Genomic DNA, 16,441 nt, shown 5'->3' on the forward strand with positions numbered 1-16,441 from the left:
TCCGAACTCCCCGTTCTGATTCACATCCCTGGGAACGTGAAACGCACTTAGGTAGCATCCCAGAAAGAAACATCCACTTGATAATCCTTCGGAGAAAGGCGATGCCATTTCTAACTCTCCTATTTTGAAAGCCTCCTTCACAGTTAAACTTCCCCTGAAGCGGCCATCGCTGATTGCATTCACTTGGAATTTTTATGTAAACAAGTGCTGGAATAAAAAAGGATATCAAAAGAAGGATATCAAATCACAGGATGTACACATTCCACAGCCTGTACACATCTCTGCGGAGCAAAAGAAAACAACCGAACATGAAAGAGAAAGGAAAGCAGACGAGAACATGGACCCTGAAAGGCCTTTTGCTTAAGGTCCCTCGTGCCTTGAGAATGTATTAAATGATGTTAGGGCACCTGAATTTCAGAGCGTGACTTCAGAGACGGCTCCTGCTGCAGCTTTTTTTCTGCTGGAATATTTCCCTCTGGCTGGCAGCCAAATCCTCGCTACGCTGATGCCAAATAAATGATACCCAATTTCAACGACAGATGCTGTTGTGTTGACACATAATTGATACATTTATATTCAGGGCTCCCTGGAATGCCGTAACAGCAGCACTTTATTCACAGGAAGCAGAACCCAGTGGAACTCCAAGGGACTGGCACATAGCTGATGCTGCCACACTGCTGTGCAGGGAAGACACCGGTAACTATCAGGGACTGGGGGGGACCAGCAAGTTTCTAGGGCAATGGAAAATAAGGAGGGATGTCCCAGCAGTGGAAGTTAAGTGGCCTCATCAGGAAGCCTGAGAGTTTTCAACTCAAGGTGCACCTCCCCTTCCTGCAGAGCTCGTAACTGTGCAGGAGATGGAAGTTACAGAAGTTACAGTCACAGGTACGTCCGTAATCTCCTTCTCTCTTTGGCTTCCCAGGCAGGAAACACATTAGCAACCCTTACAAATGTATTTGGAAAAGGTATGCTCCAAAGAAAACACCACAAACCCCCCACCTTGTGCGTGCACTCCCCCATAGATAACTTGAAATAAACTTTCATAAACAATATTTATATTGGAAAGCAATATCTCCCCAGGATTAACAAAAACTTCAGCATTTGCTAAAGTTACAACAGGAAAAAAAGTAGATGACAATACAGCCCATGCCTACAGTCTGACTTCATTTTCAGGAACACCGCAACGTATTTTTCACACAAGAAATGAAAATGTTCACAGAAGGAAGAGATTTGGCAAAAAAATGCATGCCTGCTCAGCTCACAAAAAAAAAAGCAATCCTACAACTACTGAGATCTGGCACAAGAGGCAGCAGCAAATAAACACCGCAGGGCAGAATTTCCTGCCATTTATGCAGCCTGTACACGTGGCTCAGCAAACGTGCAACGTCAGAAACTCCACCACAATGCTTCTTTTTAATTAAAGTAAGATTAAGCTTAAAAATATTTAAGAATTACGTTATACTGGGACCAAAGAAGTCTGAAGCTGACAGATGAACAGGAATCTTTTCAGCCCCTGGAAAGGGCACTCTGTTGGCTGTTTCTTAAACTGTACTTTAGGAGACTGAACACAGCCCAGGAAGCTTCTGCTGCTCGTGGGGCCTTATGCAGCTCTCTTGTGTTGTCCTTGCTCTTCTGCTGGTACCATGGGAAAGACCGAGTCCTCCCACCACCCTCTTCCTTACACTGTATGAAAATGGGACTGGATATACTGATGTCAGTTCCTCAGACCCTGCACACTGCAGCTGCTCTCCTTAACCCTTCTCTCCTGCACTTGTAACGGTCACTAAGGCCAAAATCTGTCAGACCTCTCTTCACATGGAACTTCCCCTTGAGGACTGCCCAGCACACAGTACAAAGGTAAACTTGCACAGGGAAAAATACACACGTATCGAAGTCCATATCCCTCAGAAACCCTCCACTGTCATTTGGTTGAGCAGCACGGGACATGTAAGATACCCACAATGAGATACTTGTGAAACAGAAAGTGATTGAAAAGGTCAAAAAAGCACATTAAGCAGAAAAGCTTCAGGGGCCCCTGGGTTCTTTTCACTGTCACAAACGAGGCACTGGAAAACCAATCCCTGTCAAGGAATCACATCCAGATAATAAAAAACTAAGCAACAAGTGCAAAAGTACCTTAAAAATAAATAAATGAAGTAAAATAAATAAAACAGCAAACAATCAACACACACCTCACACCACAGAGCAACTGCAAAAAGGCACTGAAATGTTCCAATGGCACAGAGGACAGCAGCTCCCCCTGGCAGCCGGGCACCTCAGGATGAGGATGGCACGTGAACCAACCTCCAGATGTTTGCCAAACTGGGCACAGGGCACATCTAGGTCACAACCTTTCTCTCTCCTGCCCAGAGAAGGCCAGAAGCAAAGCCAGCTTCAGCATAAAAGCTGCAGCCATTTGTTCATGCAGTGCTGAGCCTAAGCTAAGAGGCCAGTCTCAGCAACCCATTTCTACTGAGCTCAGCCCTGAAATAACAAAGCTGGACAGCTTACAGACAAGATCCAGCTCTACCTGCTGATCTGAGAGTGCCAGCAGTCAGTGAGGCACAGTGCAGCCACACGCCAGCTCCATGAGGAGGGGCATCACGAGGTGGGGAGGAACCCCATGCTAATACGTACAGATCAACTGGAATATTTCCTCTTGTAACTGAATTTCCTGTGAAGATTTATTCCTGCAGGTTTCTCTGACTGTTTGAAACACCTCCTGCTTCGCCCTAAGCACACTCTTAAACTTAATAACTTTCTCTTCCTTTTTTATTTAAAATAATAATAATAAAAAAGCCTACTGTGTTCAATAGCAATAACCCATTCTACTATTAACAAAAGCACAGATTCAATAAGTCAAATGGATTCTCACTCCTACTTCTAATGCTGGTTTCTGTGTCATACTCTGGACACAGAACAGAAAGGCCCCCATTCTGATTCTCCCACACAGGAAGCATTGCTATAGCTGGAAGACAGGGAAAAAAAACAACAATAAAATGACTGTATGCAAATCTTTGTCCTTTCTCCCAGTTTATGTCACAAAAAAATGTGACGTGCGTCTGTTAGAGATTACTGTACAAGGAGCTAACACGCTCAATGAATTAGCAGCAGCAAGGAGCCAGTTTCAACTTTTAAAAGTGTACAACTCAGAAGCAGTTCCTGCAATCAGATGTCAGAGCAAACGTTACTCTTACAGACGCTGTTTTCTATCCCGCTGAATGTTTGTCCGACCGCTGTGGGAACCGCTCGGACAATGCAGGGAAGCAGAGGCAGGGCTGCAGGCTGCCATCGCCACAGCGCTGTGCTCACACTTCTGAGCAGCACCACCAAACCCAAACGTTCAGGAAAGAAGATCCTCCAGGGTAAGGCCCTTCAACACAGGTAACTCAAGTCCCCCAACACGTGTCGCTCGTGTATGGGAACTGTTGGATCACGGCCTGAACCACTGATGGATCACCTGAGGTGAGCACTGAGTCAGCTGCAGGAGCACAGGTGGAGGCAATGCACTGTGTGAGCAGAAGGGGTGCAGTCTGGCTGCACCTCTCCCAGACCCCATTTAAGGGCTGACCACCACTGGGGAAGGATCTCTTTCTGGAGATCACTCCTTTGGAGTTTCCTATCATAAGCCTAGGACACAGGTGAGCATTTTCCTTTATTTTGATTGATTGTCTCTTTCCATCGTGATACTTTCTAACTATACCATCTGTAAATATTTTGGCTACAATACTATTTGGCATCAGTCCTTCCGTTAACTGTACGCACTCATCATAATACCATAGCTACAGGCTCTACCTTTAGTGTGACAATTTAGGAAAGCTTTTGTTTTTTGTAATGCTATGCAGCACTGCCACCTAACCCCTCTCAAACCATTTGGATGGATGCTTATTTCACAGTTCCTGTCCTAAACTATCCCTGTGACCCAACACAGTAACGTGCATAGGTCTCCAGAAAATGGATTTCTGGGATGCGAAGAACATCAGTGAGTTTCAACAGCAGTTCATGCAGCATGCCTGCTCTTTGGAGCTGCAAGCACTGCATCGTGGCCTGAGAACTGTTCTCTATGTACACAAAGCCAAGGTGCCAAACAAAACCAGACTGACAGAGGGTGTAAAAGCACCGAGACCAATTTATAAACAGAAAGCAGTCTGAGAGCATGACAAATACACACCCCCAGGTTTGCTACATCCAAGGCATGATTTTCCATACCACTAGCACAGAACAAAGCCCAGAATCAAGATGGGCTGAGTGCAGGGCTTTTCTGATTGGCAGCATAAGCCTCATGGAGCCTTATTAAAGACCCTCAGACCTTTATCAGAGAGCAGATACTTACCAGAGCATTGAAGCCCTCCACCTCAACCTGCTTACTCTTTTTTTTTCCCCAGTTTTACCATCATACAGCTACAGCTCTATCTGTACTATTATTTGCACTCAATAATTTTTTAGAGCTGCTTACGGCATTGAAAAAAAAAACAAACAGAAAACACACAGCTAACAAGTGCTTCTGAACAAGAGTACTGCCACAATAAATAGCCCCAACCCAAATGGATTGCATTTCCTGCTGCCAGAGCCCAAAGTAAATACAGGACCAAACATTCTGCACCCCCCCAGCAGCTCATTGCAGCCTGGAGAAGTCATCTGTGCCTGCAGCAGGGCAGGCCACATTTCTGCTCTTCATGTGACTAAGATGCAAACACACTCACTTAGGCAGAAGCAGCTTTTGCACTGATGCTGCTCTTTATTTTCCACTCTTTTTGGTGAAATACAGAGACAATTTCTGAGCAAAGCCTTTGGGGAAAGAGCTCTACTCAAAATCACTGGTCCTCTGTCTAGCACAATAAGAGCAGAGAATGCAAATTAGTTTCAATAAAAGCAGCTGGCAATCAACAAGGGCTGGTCTCCAAAAGTAAAGCTGGGTTCCTCTAAGGATAAGAGTTAAAAGGCGAAAAATACAAGAAGATGAAAGTAAAGGAAGAACAAATGTAAACAATGCTGTGGGAGGAAGGCACAGGAGGGAAAAAAAGAATCTGACGATACAACTGAAAAAAATCAGACAAAGTGGCAAAGAACAGCTGGGGGTAAAAAAAGGGAAGAAATACACAGACAACTGGACTGCTCAGAGAAGGATCATTAGGAAAAGCCTCATGCAAAACATGTGCAAGCCAAACAAGATAAAACAAAAATAGGGAAAGGGAGCAGATAAGAGGCTGGCTGGCACGAAGGATTAAGGCAGCAGTCACGGCTTCTCAGGCACTGATGAGTCTGCTAACAGCATCAGCATTCCCTCTGCTGAATGTCTGGCCAATTCACCAAGTCCTGCCTGCTCACCTCCAGACCTTGTGCACACTGCAGTGCCCACCCCAGTGTGCCAGAACCCACCCACTCCTGCAGGCAGGGTCTTCCTAAGGCCACTCATGCCCACCGGCAGCTGTAGCAGGCTGAGAAAAGCCCAGCAATACTTTTACTACCTGTTCAGAGGAAAGAAGAGCTCCTCAAGGTTGACACACTGAGTCTTCCTTTTATTTTGTCCCCCTTTTTACAGAGAAAATACATCATGACCACAGCAGCCTTCCCTTGCAGCTATCACAGACAATGCTTGATATAAGAGGGAAAATAAAAGTATTTTAGTACTGTTAGCTAGCTCTACTCAAGAGAAACCAAAAAAGAATAAGCATCTCTCATGCTGCAAGTCAGTGTCACAAATCACTGACTGTGCCCTCCATCTGTGTGCTCAGTCCTGGTTTCACTGACACCCTCCACCAAACGCTCGGAACTAAGGTCACAATCTTGCATACACTTTCAGTGTAGCACACCAGCAGCGAGGGAGGCAAGCAGTTACTTCCTCAGAAGCCTTTCAGCCCCAAGGAGCATCATCAACCAGCCACACAAATAACTCCTTTGACCAGAACAATGCAGCCCCCACCTTAATGAAGCAGCTGCTGAAAGAGCATACAACATTTAGACAGAGTGGACAGCGGTGTCTTCTGCACTGGCATGAAATCACAAGGAAAGTCTCTTCAGTGTGTGCAGGTATTTAGATTAGGCTTAGACCAGAATGCGGATGGACCAAAGAGAGGCTGCTAATCAAACTATTCTTACACTTTCATCACTTCCATACAGAACAATGCTTCAAGAAATTCTACAAGGTTTCTAATGGCCAGAGTCAGAAACTGCTAGACACATCTAAAAGTACAGAACTCCCATTTTGAAAGAGAAAGAAGTAACTTCTTTGCAACTAAAAGCAGCATACAAGAGATCACAGAATGGCCCGGGTTGGAAGGGACCTCAAGGATCATGAATCTCCAACCCCCAAGATCCAATGAAGCGGGACAGAGGAGAGTGAAAAACCCTGAGACCCAAGCAGGTTTGGGTCAAAAGGCAACAAAGGGAACAGCACCGCACATCTCCTCCCCTCAGAATACCCGCAGGGCTCACAGGGACCCGAGCTGGGGCTGTCTGCCACAGCCTGCACACGCAGCCTGCCTCCCCTGCTGCCCACAGCAGTTCTTGCGGTGTTTGTCTTAACAAGAAAAAGTCTCTCACCGAAGTGGAAAAGCAGAGGGGACACCTGCAGCATGGCAGAGGTTCACAATGACAGCCTCTGGTCCACCAACACCTCTAAGGCAATTAGAGCATTTTAACAGCTCATCTCCCCGAGGCAGCAGCAGGTGAGATCTCAGCGCAGTGAAAGAGATGCCCTTCCACATTAGCATGGCCTATTAGCCACAAACAGGATTAAGAGCTCAGCAAATCCTCACAGAGCCCACATCTGTCAACATAACTCTTTCCCATATGGACTGAAAGGAAGGTAACTTCTCGGCTTTAACGAGCACTTACAGGAAAGCTGATACTACAATAATTAAAATAAAAAAACAACCTGAAGGACGGGGGAGAGCAACACAGAACATCACAACCACGGAGGCTCCTCAGGATAATAGTACCTCATGGTAAAAATGCCACCTGGTTAAAGAGCAGCCCTGCTGCTGGCTTGGTGCCCTGCACAGCAATCAACCTCAGCAGACCTCTCGGGAACACCACAGCCAGGATCTGCTTGGCAGACGTTTCTTGAAGCGTGGCAGCCAAGCGTCAGAAAAAAAAGATCTCGACTGAAATCCGGAGAAATCCACATTTGCACACAACACAGAATTGCTGTGGGACGACACGGGCATCAGTCATCCGTAGATACTGCTTGCAGTACCTGACGGAGACACTAACAGGAAGACAGACAGACTGCTTTGCTCTGGAGCAGGCAGACCTAACAGCTGAGTCAAGGTCCGCTCCTGAGGAGCTCACAGCAGCCGGGACAGTATGAGCAAACCCAGCCCGACTCAGCAGAGAATTTGCGCTCAGTCCTTTCAAGCCCTGATACCACTGCAACAGCTGAAATTCTCTTCCTGTGAGCGCAGTCCTCGTGGCAGCAGCACTACCTGCTGAACCAGGGCTGCTCTCTTCCTGGAGAAAGCTCTTTTCAGTTGCCCTGAAGCACCGCCTGGAAGTAGCATACACACCACGAGGCCCATCCTGCTGGCTTTAAAGCAAAAGGGACAGGAAAAAGATGATGGATGAGGAAAATCTGTAACAAAGACAGATGAGGAAACTGCCTTACGTCGCACATGAAGCACTGCAGCTGGCTTTGCCATCTATCTACCACCCCTAAGACAGCTGGTATCACCTAACAAGCACCTACACTGTATATACACACAGAAGCATTTCACTGTCTAAGGTACAGAATAACATGATTAGATAAAAAAAAAAGATTGTTTTTGCTATCACAGTGCTGTAAGAGTGGCTACAGGAAACAGCGCTCTCTCCCAACTGTTAACAGTACTGCAGTGTGCAGGTAGCAAGTGTGACCCACAGCCACCTCACACAGTGCCACCTGCGCTGCAGCCTGATGCACTGGGACAGCTTCAAAGCACAAGTGCTCTTCCCCAGGCAGGTGCAGTCATGCAGCCACTGATCAGTACGGCCCCAATGAATTGGTCCCACCGCTCTGAGAGCACTGGTCACAGCCCAGAGGGGTGCTCTGCATGCCAAGGGCTGTGCAGACATGGCCCAAACCCACCCTGCAGCACCCGAAGGAGCTCAGCTCAAAGGTGGTTCCCAGAACGTCCTGTCAGAGAACCACAGAACAGCCTGGGTTGGACGGGACCCCCACGATCACCTAGAATCAACTCCCTGCCCAGGGCAGGAAGGGTCTGTGACAGCTGCACCCCAGATCAGCATTTCCCACACACCACAAGGGAAGGTTGCAATGCAAACTGCTCAGCGACCAAGGTGTGCTTTTATCTGCAGGAGATAAGTGAAGTTTCCGTGTACAATGACCAAGGTCAGCTTGTACCTGCTTTCCTCCTGACTTCAGCCTCGGAGGCCTGCAAGGTATAACTGGGCCGCTGCAGGAGAGAGCAAAAGCTTATTACCAACGCACTAATGAGAAACTCGTTAAAAAAAAAGAAAAAAAAAGTGGAATAAGGCGATGGGGAATTCCCAGCGGACTTTTATTCCATTATGAAGTCATCTGAACAAAGCCAAAACGAACTGAAGATGGGGTTTTGCAGAACGGAGCCAGGAGGGGCTGGCATGGACTGCGGGAGGACCGGGACACGAAGGGGAGAGCTCCACAGCACCAGAACATTTCTTTCCTCCTCTGTTTTAGCAGCAGATTTGAACCTTGGGCGCTTTACAAACACACCCGGAAAGAAAACGAACTGTTCTCAACGTACCCAACAACAAAAAAGAACTAAAGAAAAGCTCCAAACTGCGCTCCCATCAGCGCCCCGCGGGGACGGCATCAGCGGGAGCACCGCGTTAAGAACCGGAGCGAAGCCGCACTAACACATTCAGAACACATTATCTCGGTCCCCCCAAACCCGCGTCACCTTTAAAAGCTCTTGTGAGCTCCCCCTTCCCCCCTGCGGCCGCAGGGCTTTCTGGACGGGTCCCGCTCGTCTCTCACGCGCAACAGCGCTGACAGCACTCGCGGCTGGGAACTGGAATTCCGAGTAAAGTGACGGCAGCGCGAAGGAAGCCGCGTCCCGCGTCCCGTGGCGGGGCCCTCTCCCCGCCCCCTCCCGGTGTCCGCCGAGTGCAAACTTTGCTCTTCCCCCCCCGCAGCAGCGCCGGGAGCCGCATCCCGCAGACCTCGTCCCGCACGGAGCCCCGCGGCTCTCCCGGAGCGGCTCTTACCCCGACTTCAGTCCGCCGCAGAGAGACGGGCACAGCGCGACGCGGCCGCCGGCAACTTCCCCGCTCCGCCGCACGTGGGGCTGAGGCGCGGGCTGGCTCCGCTCGCCGCAGAGGACGTGGCAGCTCCCTCCTCCTCCTCCTCCTCCTTTCCGTCCCTCCTTCCCCGGCCGAGCCGCGCCGCACCGCGACTGAGGCTCCTCCCGGCCCCGCTCCGGCGGAACGCGGGGCGCCCTCTGCCGCACGCCCGGGGACGCGGCGGGGAGCGGCGGGCTCAGCGGGGGCTGTGCTGGGGCGGGAGAGCTGACGGGACCCCCTCGTGGTCTTCCCTCGTGTCAGAGTGGGGCGGTGAGAGCTGGGGAACAGCGTGGGACTCCTCCGCCTGCGGCGTGGAGAGGAAAACTTTCCTCCAACCCAGATGGTGTTGCGTTTATTGGTTAATTAAATGTGAGAATGCAGTATACGTATATACAGGGGGAATTAGACCATATTAGCAGCTTGTAGCACACGCTCTGGAGTCACTGGCCCAAAACAGAGCATGTCCTCCCCGAACGGGATGGGGACAGTGGTAGCACAGAGCATCCGAGGAGCCCCACTACAGCCCCACAAGGCACTGCCTGAGCCGGCAGCACCCTGACACCGGTGCCTGCCGTGCAGTGCCATAAATCACAGTCATTGTATGGCTTGGGTTGGAAGGGACCCTAAGGATCGTCCAGTTCCTACCCCAGGCCACAGGCAGAGCTGCCAAACAGATCTGCTACTAGACCAGGTTGCCCAGGGCCAACTGCTTCGCGTCCGGCTGGATTGGAAGGGCCCTTAGAGCCCAGCCCAGCCAGCCCCAACCTGACGCCCTGGGCTGGTTGCCACTCACCGGATCAGACTGCCCGGGGCCCCGCCCAACCACAGCCTCTCTGGGCACGTCCCTGGCTCGGGATGACGGCACTGCAGGCATGCTCTGCTTTCATACTGAGCAGAAGCCCCTTGCTGTGCTCCTGAGGAGACAGGAGCTGCAGCCGGTAGGAAATAAAAGATCTCAGACATCTATTTGCATTTTCCTCTTCGCAGCGTTACACGTTTGGAAAATACGTGACACTGCCCGGGCTGCGTGGTCTCTGACAGAGGTTTGCACTGAAAAGGTCATTCGGGAGGGACCTGCCCGTCCTGCAGGTTAGCGGCAGGCACGAGGCTGCTGCCACACTCACCGTGGTGCCTTTCTTTCAGCTCAGGATGTTCCCCTGTAGAGCGTTCAGGCACCGTGACCTCAGCTCACCTCGCTGAGTGGTGGCACAGCGGCAGGCTGCTGCCTCCCACTGCACGGCTCTGCTGGAAACATCCGCTGCTCCCAGGTGGGGGGCAGATCTTTAATCTCAAGGTGCACTGCCAATTTGAGATTAGACCTGAACTTTGAAGCTGTGAAGAAGCGGTGCTCCTGACGCTCAAATGATGCTGAATTGCACAGGGCTGAAGCACGGAAGAAATAAAAACTTTTCTGTAACTGACACAAGAACGTCCCTGGCACTGTGGTTATCCCCAGGGGCCCTACGAAGCAGTGCCAGGTACAGGGCCACCTGTGAGCACAGCACTGTTCTGTGCACCAACGTGCCTTTGGACACAGAGGATTTTTGGCCAAAACACTGGTTATCCATAACCATTTCATGAGACTATTATGTGTGATTAATGACTGCCTGCAGTGCCATGAGAAATGTGCTGTAATGGTTATCACTTACAGCCTTAAGGAAAGTGCATAATATGTTGAATCCTCCCTTGGCCCAACTCTAGGTACGGTCGGTTTCAGATTGCAGTGAATCTTTCCTACATGCTCCTGTAAAGTATGTACTTACAAAGCACAGCATTCGTTGGTTATGAGGGTGTTTGGGAACTGCTGAGTCACAGCCTGAGCCATGGGATGAGCGCCTGAAGGAACGATATGGGCAGCACTGGGAGCACAGGCGAAGGTGATTCACCTGTGTGACCAGAAGGGGTGGAGCCCTCTTAGACCTCATTTAAGGGCTGGCTGCCACTGAGGGAGGATCTCTTGTTGGAGGCTCCTCCTTTGTGGAATTCCTTCCTTGCAAACTTAGATCTTCAGAGATGGGTGAGCACTTATTTTCCTTTTTTTTTGTACCACCTTGTTTGTGCTGGTCTCTTTGCTTTTACAGCCTTTACACAAGGCGTGTATTTGTGGTCAACAAACCATGCCTGCAGGGGCCAGGAGGGGCCATCCCAGCACGCCCTGCTGGCAGCTCCTGCCACCACGGTGCCTTCAGGAATGCTCCAGTGCTGTGACTTAGGAACCACAGCTGCATTCCAACCTTTAAGTGGAAGGCAATGCATGAGCCATATGTTTGGTTGTTCTTTTTCCCAAACTGCATCTGTCCACAACAGATATGATTAAGTGCATTTTTGTTTTGCTATTGATTTATTCACCTGGTTTCCTCAAATGTCAGATGTGTGTATGGGTTTTTTTGTCCAAGAAAAATAGTCCTGTTTGGAGTATTGATCGCAGTGGTGCAGCCTGCAGTACTGCTTGGGGAAGGCTTTGCTTTGTGCTTTAAGACGTTGCACTCTTCTTTAGTAAACCCATACCTCCCTTGGATGTAGATGTAAAATCTGCTGCCGGGATTATACTGAAATCTTTATTATTTTATTTTTAATCTAGGAAAAAAATCTTCTGTGATTTTCTTTATTTTATTTTGAATTAGGAGCATGCAGTAATCTCCCCTTAAACCTGCTTAGAATTATAGATTTTTATATTCAGTAATATAAAATGATGGAAAATACTGTTATTAGATTCAGATTATTTTTTTTTTCTTTTGGTATCCTACATCTATGGCAGTAATAGATTTTTCTTTTAATAAATAATGTTTTTAAATATCTGAGCATATGGGAAGAAAGAGGGAAAAATCACACGTCACAGCACTGCAGGGGTTGGAAGGAACCTCCAGAGATCAAGTTCAACCCCTGCCAAAGCAGCTCCCTAGCCCAGGTTGCACAGGTAGGCATCCAGGTGGGTCTTGAATGTCTCCAGAGAAGGAGACTCCACCACCTCTCTGTGCAGCTGTGCCAGTGCTCCGTCACTGCACTGGGAAGAAGTTCCCACACAAATTTGTGCAGAACTTCATATGCTTCAGTATGTGGCCATTTCCCCTCATCCTATTGCCACACACTGCACAGAAGAGTCCAGCCTCGTCCCTTTGACTCCCCCTCCTTATCAATTCATAGATGTGGGTCAGATCCCCTCTGCACGGGGATTTTTTTTTTTTTTTTCAAGGCTGAACAGCCACAGGTCTCTCAGCCTTTCCTCATAAGGGAGGTGTTCCACGCCCTTTATAGGTTCATAAGGTTGGAAAGGACCTACAAGATCATCTAGTCCAACCATCCTCCTATCACTATCCCTACCCTTTATCATCTTTGTAGCCCTCTGCTGAACTTTTTCAAGGAAGTCCCTGTCTTTTTTTGTACTGAGGAGTCCAGAACTGGACACAATTCCTCCAGGTGAGGCCTCACCAGGGCAGAGTAGAGGGGAAGGATCACCTCCCTTGACCTGCTGGCCATGCTCTTTTTGTTCACCCCAGGATCCCATTGGCCTTCTTGGCCACCAGGGCACACTGTTGGCTCATGGCCAGCCTGTCATCCACCAGGACACCCAGGTCCCTCTCCTCAGAGCTCCTCTCCAGCAGCTCATCCCCCAGCCTGTACTAATTGCATTGCTGCAGCTTTTTTGTAGTTACAAGTTCAAATACAAAATGTAATACTGTGGGTGCATACGCATAGATGCTACCAGGACCCTTCCCTGGAGTGTTTCCATTCTGGAGGAACTCACAGTAGTAAAACTTCACAGATAAGATCTTTCAAAACTGAGACACAGCTGTGGGTTGTCTGGGCTCTTTGGCTTTGTGGTTTTTCACAGACTCCAGCATTCTGGATCTCCTTGAAGGGTGAGGCACCAACAGCAAAACCATCCCATCTCCGTGCAGTCCCATCTCTGTGTTCTGCTGCTGTCTTTACCTTTCAGAAACTTCCAAGAACTCCTCCACTTTTCTATAGGTTTATTTTTCTGGTTCCACACTTTCTTCAGATGTACTGGGACTCTTGTTTCCTTTATTTGCTGTTTGTACCAGACTCCTGTGGGACTCTCACTGGGTCGCATCATCTTCATTCTCTCATGTCAAATATGTTATTTGCCAAGAAGCCTCCTGTGCTGTTATCTGAAACACCTCATGCTAGGTGATGTTCTTTGGGTGGGAGGGATGTGCCATGAAGTGTCTGTGTATGTTTTTCTGACTATAAAAATCGCTTAAGGAGTAGATAAGATTTTGACATTTAAAGCCGAGTGATACTAATTCCATCTGATGAGACTTCTCTGCTGACAATCATAGATTCACCAAGGTTGGGAATGACAAAAAGATCATCCAGTCCAACCATCCATCTATCACCAATAGTTCTCATTAAACCGTGTTCCTCAACACGACATCTAAATGTTCCTTGAATGCCTCCATGGTCAGTAACTCTGCCTCCCCAGGCAGCCCATTCCAGCTCCTGACCACTCTTCTGGAGAAGTATGAAACCACAGATAAACTCTAGCTGATTTTTAGTAGTGAAAAACAAAGTTCTGAACTATTGTTTGTCCTGCTAACAGTGGTACCCGAGGTGATGGAAACTCTTTTCTGCTTCAGCAGCTGCCTCAGACCTCAAGTGACCATTAGTTATTACTGTCTGAAAGTAGCTCAGTAGTCTCTAAAAAATGAGAGAATCCATCCTGCTCTTCATCTGTATTCTCTGAGATGATTTCATTGTAGGTGTCACTCATCAAACTGCCCCAGAGATTCTATTACTCTTTTGCTCTCTTCTGGAGAGAGGAGACTTGTGGAGCTCAGTGCTGCAGAAGTTTCTTGAGGCACTTTCAGGGGCAAATTGGCTGTGAGCTGGAAGTATGAGCACAGGGAACAGGACTCCAGAAACAAAGTCTTCATGCTCTCAGATGAAAGTTCAAGTTCAACATATGCACAGTAAGAGTGAATGAGATTAAAAGCAGGTAAGCAAATCAATGGGGAGAGCAAAATACAAATCAGTACAAGTTGAGAAGTTCTGGCAATGTCTAAACTCCAACAGGACAGTTTCATTAAAAAAAGTAGCTGTAATTCACATAGAAACTGAGCCCAGTGCTTCTGATGATCTCCACGTACAGAGAGCCATGGTAACTTATCGCAGTGCTTTCTTCTGACTGTACAAAATGTGGGGTAAGCTATTCAAATAGGACACGTCTTTCCCAACAAGGCAAGGACATGTGGTGTGTGCTGCTGCTGTCCTGCAGAGCTCTCCTGAAGTGTGGGCAACAGTTCCTCAGACCCATTGGTTTGCTCAGAGCGCGGACTGACATCACCTTTAGAAGAATGCTTCAGTTGTGATGGAAAACAAAAGACCAGATCGGTCTGGTCTTCTGGAATCATTAAGCCCATGAAAAGATACTGATTTATACAAGGAGAAATCCTGCCCTACCAATACTTGAAGCTAAGGCTGAAATGCAGTAACACACTGTCTCTCTTTCCCAGGAATTCTGTTTCCAGCAGGAAAGGAGAGATTCTTTTTCATCAAGAAAGAATGCATGAAGTGCTAAGAGATACTGCAGAAATGTGACACCAGCAGAAGTTTGGCTGATCTGAAATGCACGAGAACAGAACTCAGCAACTTCTGAGAGCTGATTTACATGTGGGGTGCTGGATGCACTACAGTAGCTATTATATTTTGCAGGCTAATTCTGTAGTTTACTCTTTTTACATGCTTTTGCTGTCGCGAGTGATCAAATGACAGATACAAAATTGTCTTGATAATAATTGAGTGTGTCATCTGCCTTCAAAGGCTCACGGCTCCAAAGCTAAGATAGACTGAGAGAGCAGAAATGTATGGTGCTACGCTGTACTTTATCTTCCAGGTAGTTAAATATTGTGACTAAAAGTCAGATTAGACAGTTACATCTGTACCATGTTTTACAGAAGTGAAGAGATAAGTCATGACAAAGCTTTCTTCAGCACATACTATTGATATAAATGCTTTAGTAGCTCTGCCTATAATTTTTCTCACTCTCCTCTTTTGGCACTGAATAATATGAAATTTACAAAAGCTGCAGCTCCAGCTCTAAAGCACCACCATTGTGAGCACTGATGGCTGTGTACGTTTCCACATTCAGCCGTCAGGAGCGCATTAGCAGGTATGTGACCTGTATGTGTATGCTTGAGAAAAGATTTTCTCTGCTCTGAGATTTCTTTCTTAATGAAGGACATAACGTATCAGTCAGGCTTTCAAAACCTGCACTGTAAATGCAACAGTGTAGTGCTGAGCAGTGTCCTGCTAAATGCTTTGACTCCTATTGAACTTTAGGAGTCAAACACATTTGACTATTTACAAGAAGGGCTGAGACTTTTAAAGAATGAAGCACAAACTAATCCTATTAGCTTACATATTTGTAATTACCTTTGGGTGTGCTTTGATGTTTTCTATTTTCTTGGCATAAAAATGCACTGAGCTGGCAAGCACCTGCTGTCACTTCGTTTCAGGATTCTCACACCAGCCATCAGCTCCCTGTTGTGGATGACGTTAGCTCCAGGATGCTGTTTGCAGTGGCAGAGGACAAAATGTTTTGGAGAAACTCGAGTGTACGAAGATTTTATGCTTAGAAGTTCAAGTGCAGTTTGACAATGATCAGCAGGTAACTTGCCTCCCTTACATGTACAAACACACTAACGAGATGAGCTCTTGTCTTTTACCTAAATTACTGCAGCTGGATATCCAGAAGACCAATTCAGTTGAGGACTTTCCCTCTAAACAATCGGGCTAATTCCAGCCCATAGCTGCTGACTGCTCAATGGTCCGCTAAGGGCCCGGTGGCATTTGGCACATAGATACTGTTTACAGCACGCTCTTTATTCTTTCTGGCACATAACAAAGCTTCTGCTTCTTCCTGCTTCACTGTTGATCACCTTACAGTGCTGGGGGAAGTAAAACTATGTAATTAGGAGTGCAGTTACCCCCAGATAATATTAGAAAATCACACAGCAGTATTATCGAGCTTTGTCCTCTGCATATTCAGCGGAGAGGTGGACCCTGTGCTTTTTTGATGTGGATATCACCATAATTCTTTGTGATGGCCCTTCACATTTGATGGCATAGCAAAATCCAAAAGCTTTGAGTTAAGAGTAGTTCCAACCTCAAAATAAAACGTAATTTGTGAGAATAATTAAATGGTGGGATGCCTTAGCAA

Source organism: Cyrtonyx montezumae, unplaced genomic scaffold, assembly GCF_038088225.1.
Source record: "Cyrtonyx montezumae isolate F1298 unplaced genomic scaffold, pur_monq_1.0 scaffold_12, whole genome shotgun sequence".
Classification (NCBI taxonomy): Eukaryota; Metazoa; Chordata; class Aves; order Galliformes; family Odontophoridae; genus Cyrtonyx; species Cyrtonyx montezumae.